Source organism: Furipterus horrens, unplaced genomic scaffold (genome assembly GCF_987537825.1).
Source record: "Furipterus horrens unplaced genomic scaffold, mFurHor1.1.pri manual_scaffold_10, whole genome shotgun sequence".
NCBI classification, from domain to species: domain Eukaryota; kingdom Metazoa; phylum Chordata; class Mammalia; order Chiroptera; family Furipteridae; genus Furipterus; species Furipterus horrens.
The window spans coordinates 83,142,041-83,150,242 of NW_028327180.1; positions in this window are offsets into that span (position 1 = coordinate 83,142,041).

Sequence of the window (8,202 nt, forward strand, 5' to 3'; positions counted from 1 at the left end):
AAAGGTGAAGCTAGGGTTTGAACGCAGGTCTTCATTTCAAGTTTATTGCCTGCATGAACTTGGCTGGACCTCCATGTGTACACAATTCACCACCAAACGCCAAGGCTCAGTCCTAGGAGACGACCAGTGTAATGCTTGTTGAATTGAATAAAAGTAGAACTGAAGGTTGAACTCCTGCCTAACTCAGTACCTGACAAAGAGCATTTGTTGAATGGATGAATGCCATCTCCATCTATTTGAAACTTGCTGGGAGATGGAAGATGGTAACTAAACATTTTCTTCTTTTTGATTTTTAAGCAGTGCTTTCTTTTAGAAGGTAAAGGAAAAAAACAAGAGAAGCGAAGCAGATCACAAGTTTAAATAGATCAGGATAGGCCTTGTGAAAAACTAAGATTTGAGTAAAGATTTGAAGGAGGTGGGGAATGGGCCTTGTGGATATCTGGGGGAAGAGTGCTACAGGCAGAGGCTGAGCAAAGTCTCTAAGGTCTAACTAAGGAACAGCAAAGAGTCACACACCAGGGAGGTCCTTTTTGGGCCAGGGGATAAGTCCATTTCATGATTTGATGGAATTCAGCCACTGGGAGTTTATTTACTCAGAAATTATCAAGACTATGTGTTTCTTCTCCCTGAGGTCAAAATCAAAACATCATGGAAAGGAGGAGATGAAGCTAACTTATTGGTTCTCTTGTTTACTTTGTTCCAAATCACGAAGCATTCTGATTGCCACACAGGAAAGCATATTTCACAAAAGGCTCAGAGAAAGAGCCAGTGGGTTGCTAAACATGTTAATCACATATTAATGCGTGGTTAGAGCTCCAGCTGGGGCTGAAAAGGAGAACTTGATGGGGGAGAGAGAGCCAGCCCACTTGGAATGGTGCCAAGGGCTCCTACAAACAAGATTTGCCCCTTGTGGTGAAGGCAAAATGAGTTAATAAAAGTTAATGTGGGTAGAACATAGAACATCATAAGTTGGCTACATATCTGTTATTAGGCCACAGAGTTCAGTTCAGTCTCCTCATTTACAAGTGGGAAAACAAGTTCAGAGAGAGGAAATGGTTCCTTTGAAGTTACATTGGATCTCCAGCTTACTCAATGAGCAGGCGATTGGTTTCTTTTATTATGTTTGGATGATTGGGCTTTCCAGTCTTGCCCACACTCCCATCTTGGGTGCCTCTTACAATTCATTTCTGGGAAGCTCTTTTAGACTTTAAGCTGATGTTGGTGCTTCTTCTGAGAATCTTTCTGCCCTCATGGGGAAGTTCAATGGGATGTTTTGTTACTCTTGAGCACCTGTGGAAGCCAGCTCCAAACTGGCCTCAGTGGTATTCCTATCCTCGTGTACTCCCCTTCCACGTTGTACCAGGGCTGTAACCAGCAGCATACAACCGAAGGAGTAGGATGATACTTCTGAGATGAGAGTATAAAAGTCTGTGGTGTCTGTGTTGAGTGCTTTCTTGGATCACTTGCATGGGGAAAGCAAGTTGCCAGTTTGGGAGCAGCCCTGTGGCCACATGGCAGGGAACTAAAGCCTCCACCCAACAGCCAGTGAGGACTGAGGTCTGCCAACAACTAGTATATGAGCTTGAAAGTGGAATCTCCAGTTCCAGTCCAGTAGAGAGATGACCATGGACCCAGAAGCAGCCTGCCTGTGATCTCCACCTGACTAAGCAGCTTCTGGACTCCTGACCCCCCAGAAACTCAGATGCTCAATGTTCCTTTTAAGCTGCTAAATTTTGAGATACTTTGTTACACAGCAAAAGATATCTAATACACCCACCTTCCCTTACCAGTTAGCCTGTGTTGCACAGTGCACATCTCTGCTCCCTCCACCATTCTCATCATCGCCTTATGCGCTCCCCACGTATCCTCATTACCAACTATGTGAGTCCAAAACCGGAAGTCATCGACCCTGCTGAATCACTGTGATAACCACTAGGAGCAGGTGGTGGGCTAAACTTGGAATTTGAGAAAGGCTTAATAAAGGGATTATTTGCAAAATTGTAAGTGGGGTGGAGAGTCATCGCAAGGAACACTGCAGCCCCCCAGGGCTAGTGAAGGTGGATGCTATTTATGGCTTGAAAGGGTAAAGAAAGGGAGCACTTCCTGGAACCAGGGGACAGGAGCTGAACCTTTGGGTCCAGGACAGAGCCAGGTATTCGCTGCCCTTGGGTGGGAGGTGGGGGGAGGGTAGAATGCAACACACCCCAGCTTTTGCTGGCACTTCCCTCTTAGCTGAACCCAACAGGAAGCCAGACATCAAGAAAGCCTATTTTAGTTTGGGTTCTCTCAGAAGCAGACTACGAGATAAGGGTTTAAGTGAAAGTCTATTTAAGTAAAAATGTATTTGAGAGATTCAGCATGTACCAGCAGAGGAGCGAGGAAGTGATACAGGGAAGAAAGGGGGCCAATAATATTGTGTTATTAAGCCAGCTATAATAGAGGTTTAGTCCCACAGAGAAACTCTGGGAACCAATGCAAACACACGCCCCAGAATTATTCCACCCAAGGGTGAGGGAGTTTGAGAAGTTATGCCTCTGAAGTCTGGTTGAGGGTTGCTCTTGGGATTGGGTTATTTCTTGGGTACTTTTGGATTGCCAGTCTGGCAGACAGGCCTTTCTGTGGGTCTGAGGACACAAAGATGCAGATATTGGCAGTTGGAATTCTGGGGAGAACTGAAGTGGGTGAGGTCTGTGGAATTTGGGCAGGACGTTGACAGCTCCTGCTGCAGAGCTCACTGATGTGGGCTGGACATGGTACCACCCCACGCACACAGCAGGATGGAGCAGTGTGTGCAGGGTGAATCTGGAGGGACAAATCAAACTTACATGCATATTAAAAGTAAATAAGTATTATTTACCAATACTCTAAAATTTAATATCACTGTTTAGGTGTCAAAACAGTTTTCCTTTTGATCTTCCCAATTATTGTACTCTATCATCTATCATAGCCATGCATCTAATGGTTTGCTTGTGCCTCTGTGTATTGCACTGTGCACCAGCTAGGGCAGGAATCACCCCATTTCATAGAGTAGAAGACAGAGGTACAGAGAGGACTAGGTTCAGCAAGAGTCACGTGTAGAACATTTAGAATCGGTTCTGCCACTTAATGGCTAGCTAGTCTTAAACAAGTTAACTGATCTTTTTTGAGCCTCTGTGTTCTCATGTGTAAAATGGGAGTTAATAACATCTTCACTATAGAATTGTTGCAAGGACTAAACGGTATTATGTATGTAAAACACCTGCTGCACAGTAAGTGCTCAAGAAGTGTTCTTAAAGTAAATAACCTTTTTTGAGCCCTGGCAGGTGTGACTCAGTTGGTTGGAGCTTCATCCCATAACCAAAAGGTTGCAGGTTCATTTCCCAGTCAGGGCATATACCTAGGTTGTGGGTTTGATCCCCAGTCTGGCCACGTGCAAGTTGATGCTTCTCTCTTGCATCAGTGTTTCTCTCTCTCCCTTCCCCTCTCTCTAAAAGCAATAAAAAAGTCCAGAACTTCCAGCCAAGATGGAGGCGTAGACAGACATGCTGCATCTCCCTCCACAACTAAGAAGGAATGCAACTACCTCAAAACTAGAAACAACCAGAAGTTCCAGAGAATCAAACTGCATGGAAGTCCAGCAAACAAAGATATAAAGAAGAAATACTCATCCAGACAGGTAGGAGGGGTGGAGCCGGGGTGGAGAGGACATGGTGTGGTGGTGGCAGCAGCAGCGGACAGCAGCAGGCCAGCGGAAAGCACAGTTATACGTTTTAAAAAGTCAGGAGGGACACCTGGGGAGTGCTCCCAGCTCCTCACCGGACATCGCAGCTCACAGTCCCAGCACCGGGGAAAATCAAGCCTCATTGCTTCTGACTGTGCAGACCAGTGGGGGTTGGGGTGGAGGCAGAAACTGCCAGTCTCAGCAGAGTCCTCTTGTTTAAAGGGCCCCACGGTCCTAGAACGTGTGCAGACCCACCCAGGGCAGCAGCTAGTGGGGTGCCAGTCTGGTACAGAAGTGGGAGAGGTGCCTGGAAAAGGGACGAGTGCTGGGCAGGTGCATTGTTCCCTCTCGGACTTCTCCCCACATACAGTGCCACAATGTGGTGAAACAGGTTGCCCTATACTGACAATCCCTAAGGCTCCACCCCTTACAATGTAACAGAAGTGACAGCTCTACCTGGGCCGCAAAGGCAAACAAACACAGGAGCCTGTCAGAATGAGGAGACAGAGAAGTATGGCCCCAAAGGGGAAACGGATCTAGGTTCCAGTGGGAGAACTAAGCAACGAGGAGATAGCCAACCTAACAGATGAGAAGACTGACAACCTAACAGATGCAGAATTCGAAACACTGGTGATAAAGATGCTCACAGGCTTGACAGATATGCTTGAGTACAGCAAATGCATAAGAGGAGAAGTGAAGGCTATGCTAAGGGAAACGAAGGAAAATCCACACAAAACCAATGGTGAATGGAAAGAAACCAGGGTTCATATCAATGATTTGGAACATAAGGAAGAAAAAATACAGTCAACCAGTGCAGAATGAGGAAACAAGAATTGAAAAAAATGAGGAAAACTTTCCAAATATTGTGAAGGAGATGGGCATACAGGTTCAAGAACTACAGAGGGTCCCGGGCGAGCTGGACCCAGAGGGGACCACACCAGGACGCATCATGACTGAGATGCCAAAGGTGAAAGATAAAGACAGAGTCCTGGGGGCAGCAAGAGAGAGGAGGAGAGTTGCCTACAGGGGGGTGCCTATAGGACTGTCAGCTGATTTCTCAGAGGACACTTTGCAAGCAGGAAGGGACTGGCAAGCAGTATTCAATGTGATGAAAGGCAACCTGCACCCAGGATTACTCTATCCAGCAAAGCTATCATTTGGAATGGAAGGGCAGATAAAGTGCTTCCCGGACAAGGTAAAGCTAAAGGAGTTCATCATCACCAAGCCATTATTACATGAAATGTCAAAGGGACTTACTTAAGAAAAAGAAGATCAAAACTGTGAACATTAAAATGACAACAAACTCACAACTATCAACAACTGAATCTCAAAAATAAAAACAAAATCCAACTCAGCAAACCAGAATAGGAGCAGAATCATAGGTATGGGGATCATTTAGAGGGTTATCAGCTGGGAGTGGGGAGGGGGAGAAGTGAGGAAATGGTGCAGGGACTATGAAGCATAATAAATTGGTACAAAATAGAGAGGGGGCAGTTAAGAATAATATAGGAAAGAGTGAAGCCAAAGAACTTATATGCACGACCCATGGAGATGGACTAATGGGGGTGGGATTGCTGTAGGGCAGGGGGTACTGAGCGGAGGGGAGCAAAAGGGAAAAAAATTGGAACTACTGTATCAATAAAATATATTTTTTAAAAAGTCCTCAAATGATGTAAAAAATTAAAAATAATCTTTTTTTTTAATAAAGGGAAAGGCTTGTATTACACAGGTTGGGGCAAAAGTAGGTGTATAGTTGTAAGTCTGCAAAACACTAAGTTCATTCTTGTATTATTATTTATTAATTATTTTCCATACAAACAACTGTAAACCTACTTTTGCCCCACCCTGTATATTTTTTCTTGAGACTATATTTACTTCAATAATTAGACTGACTGGATTGAGGGTATCTGCCAGTAATAGGCATTCTTTTCTCTCTCAGATACATGACTGTGTAATAATCGAACACTTTGGAATTAAGCCATGAGAACTGATTGAAATAATTATAACCACACCAATGAGACCACATGACTTTTGCTCCACTTCAAAGCTTCAAAATGCAACCCTTCCATTTCCTTTTCTTTCTTCCTGTCTGTTCATTTTGTTTTATCTCAAATCCCACATTTGGAAAATTCCAGCATTTTACCTCCTTGCCTAATCATTAGCTCCATGAGGTCTTTCAGCTACAATTTAAAAAGTTGTAATTAAAATAAAAATTCCTGAATCAGTTTTCAGGCTAAATGCATATTTCTTCTGAGTCAGCAAGGAAAGAGTCTGGCTCCCACAAAGAGTTAGAGGCATTTTGCCCAAGGATCTGTAGAACAAAAAGAACCTGGGAATTTTTCCAAGGGGAAAGAGGAAGAAAAGGAGAGAGAAAACGGTCATCTCAGGAGCCATGAAGTTCAGTGCCTGACTTCCTGGGAAGAAGTGAGCTTTTAGGGGTCTGTAAGGAGGGAGCTGGGACCTCAGCCAGGACATGTCCAAAAATAGAACAAGATGACCCACCCCACACAGGATATGCTTTTAACTCAAAACTATAATAATCTTAAGATCCTTGTGCCTTAGCTTTGAATTTTGTAAGTGGAAGTGACTTCAGAGAATATCTAATTCAACTTCCTTCTTTCACATTTGGAGTCAAAAGACCTAGTGAAGGGGAAGGTGACATGGCAAACTAGTGATAGAGCCAAGACAAGAAGCCATGGTTTAGTGCTGCTTAGTCCCATGGTGCTCCCACTCCCCTCTGTCTCTGCAGACCTCCACCTTTCCAAAAGAATCTTCTGCCACGTCTCTCTGTGTGTATACCTCCGTGTTAGGGAGCCCATGACACCAAAGAAAGTCCACTCTCTTCCATTTTCCAGCAGCCCTCTTAAAAAATTTTTAGAGTGAACCAAGATCTGCCTCTTCTCAACTGACTCTCTGGTTCTAGGATGGCCTTCCTCTTTCCTCCCCCTCTGCCCCAGGACATACCTCAGAGGTTTGCTTGGAGTCCCCACAGCTACCATGAGTCCCTCCATCTCTAGACCAAACAGCTTGGTTGCTTGCAATTCTGTCTTTTTCAGTCTGTTTTAGAAGCTGAAAGAATTATTTTCACCTAGACAGACAATTACCTAGTTAAGGTTTCCTTCAGACTGTGGTGGCTAGGAGGGAACACAAATGTGACCGTTCATTTTATGTGTCAACTTGGCTGGGCCACGGTACCCAGATACTTGGTCAAACATATCTTGGTGTTTCTGTGAAGGTGTTTTGAAGATAAGACTGACATTTGAATAAGTAGACTTTGAGTAAAGCAATGACTCCCCGTGTTGGTGGGCCTCATCTAATCAGCTGAATGCCTTAAGAAAAATGACCACCCCTGAGGAGGAGGGAATTCTGCCAGCAGATGGCCTTCGAATGCAAGCAGCAACATCAGCTCGTCCCGGGCCTCCTGCCTGCTGGCCTGTTTTGCAGATTTTGGAGTTGTCAGGCTCCACAAACACATGAGCCAAATCCTTTAAGTCAACCTGTCTCTCTCCCAATCTCTCTTTACACACACACACACACACACACACACGCAGTTGGCTGTGTTTCTTTGGAGAACCATGACTAATGCAATAAGTTATCAAGCCTACAACTGTCTCTAGGCACAACCTGAGAACTAGAAAGAAAAGCCTTGGTTACCTTCTCATCTTCCTCTGAGCATTCATTCATTCAGCAAATGGAGCATTTGTTCTGCACCAAGTGCTGGTGATAGAAAGGAAAATATTGCAACCAGAATTCTGAACTTTAGGTCTTGATAAAAATCAGACCCTGCCCAAAATCATTAGTGTAGAGCAGCTAGAATTTTAGGTTCTGTAATCAGACAGTCCTATTTTGGCTTTGACAATTGCCAGCTGGCTAAGGTCAGTCAACCTTCCTGAGTCTCAGTTTAGTTTTTCCATCTACAAAAGCAGGCATTTGGATTATATGATCTTTAACTTTCCCTTTTATTTTGGACATACTCAAGATCCCAGCTCCTGCTTTTCAGAAGAGTAAGACTGAAGAATGCTTGACTAATGAATTAAAATTTGTGGGTGTCAAGATAGGACCTGCAGTCCTGGTCACTGGGTGGATCACAGGAATGGTCAGGGGGTGACAGGATTGGCTGTGTCCTGTGTGGAAGCTGGGCGGGGACTGGTAGGGCATGGCAGGCCTCTCAGTGGCTAAGTTCTAATGGGCCGTTGATCACCTTGCATTGGGCTATTTCACTGTTATCAGAAAATAAACAGGATGGTGAGGCATGTTACAACAGACAACCAACCAGCCTCATGCCAGTCCTCTAAGTCAGCGGTTTTCAACCGGTGTGCTGCAAAAAATTTTTAAACATGCAATACTTGAATATTTAGGCAGGGGCACTGACCTCTTTCCCCTTAGACTGTCAAATAAAAAAAAAATGACAAAACCAACAGAACGATAGCTGTCCTGTGTAAATGAATTAAAATTACATTTTGTGTGTGTTTGGTATGTCGCATAGCCCTGGCTGGTTTGGC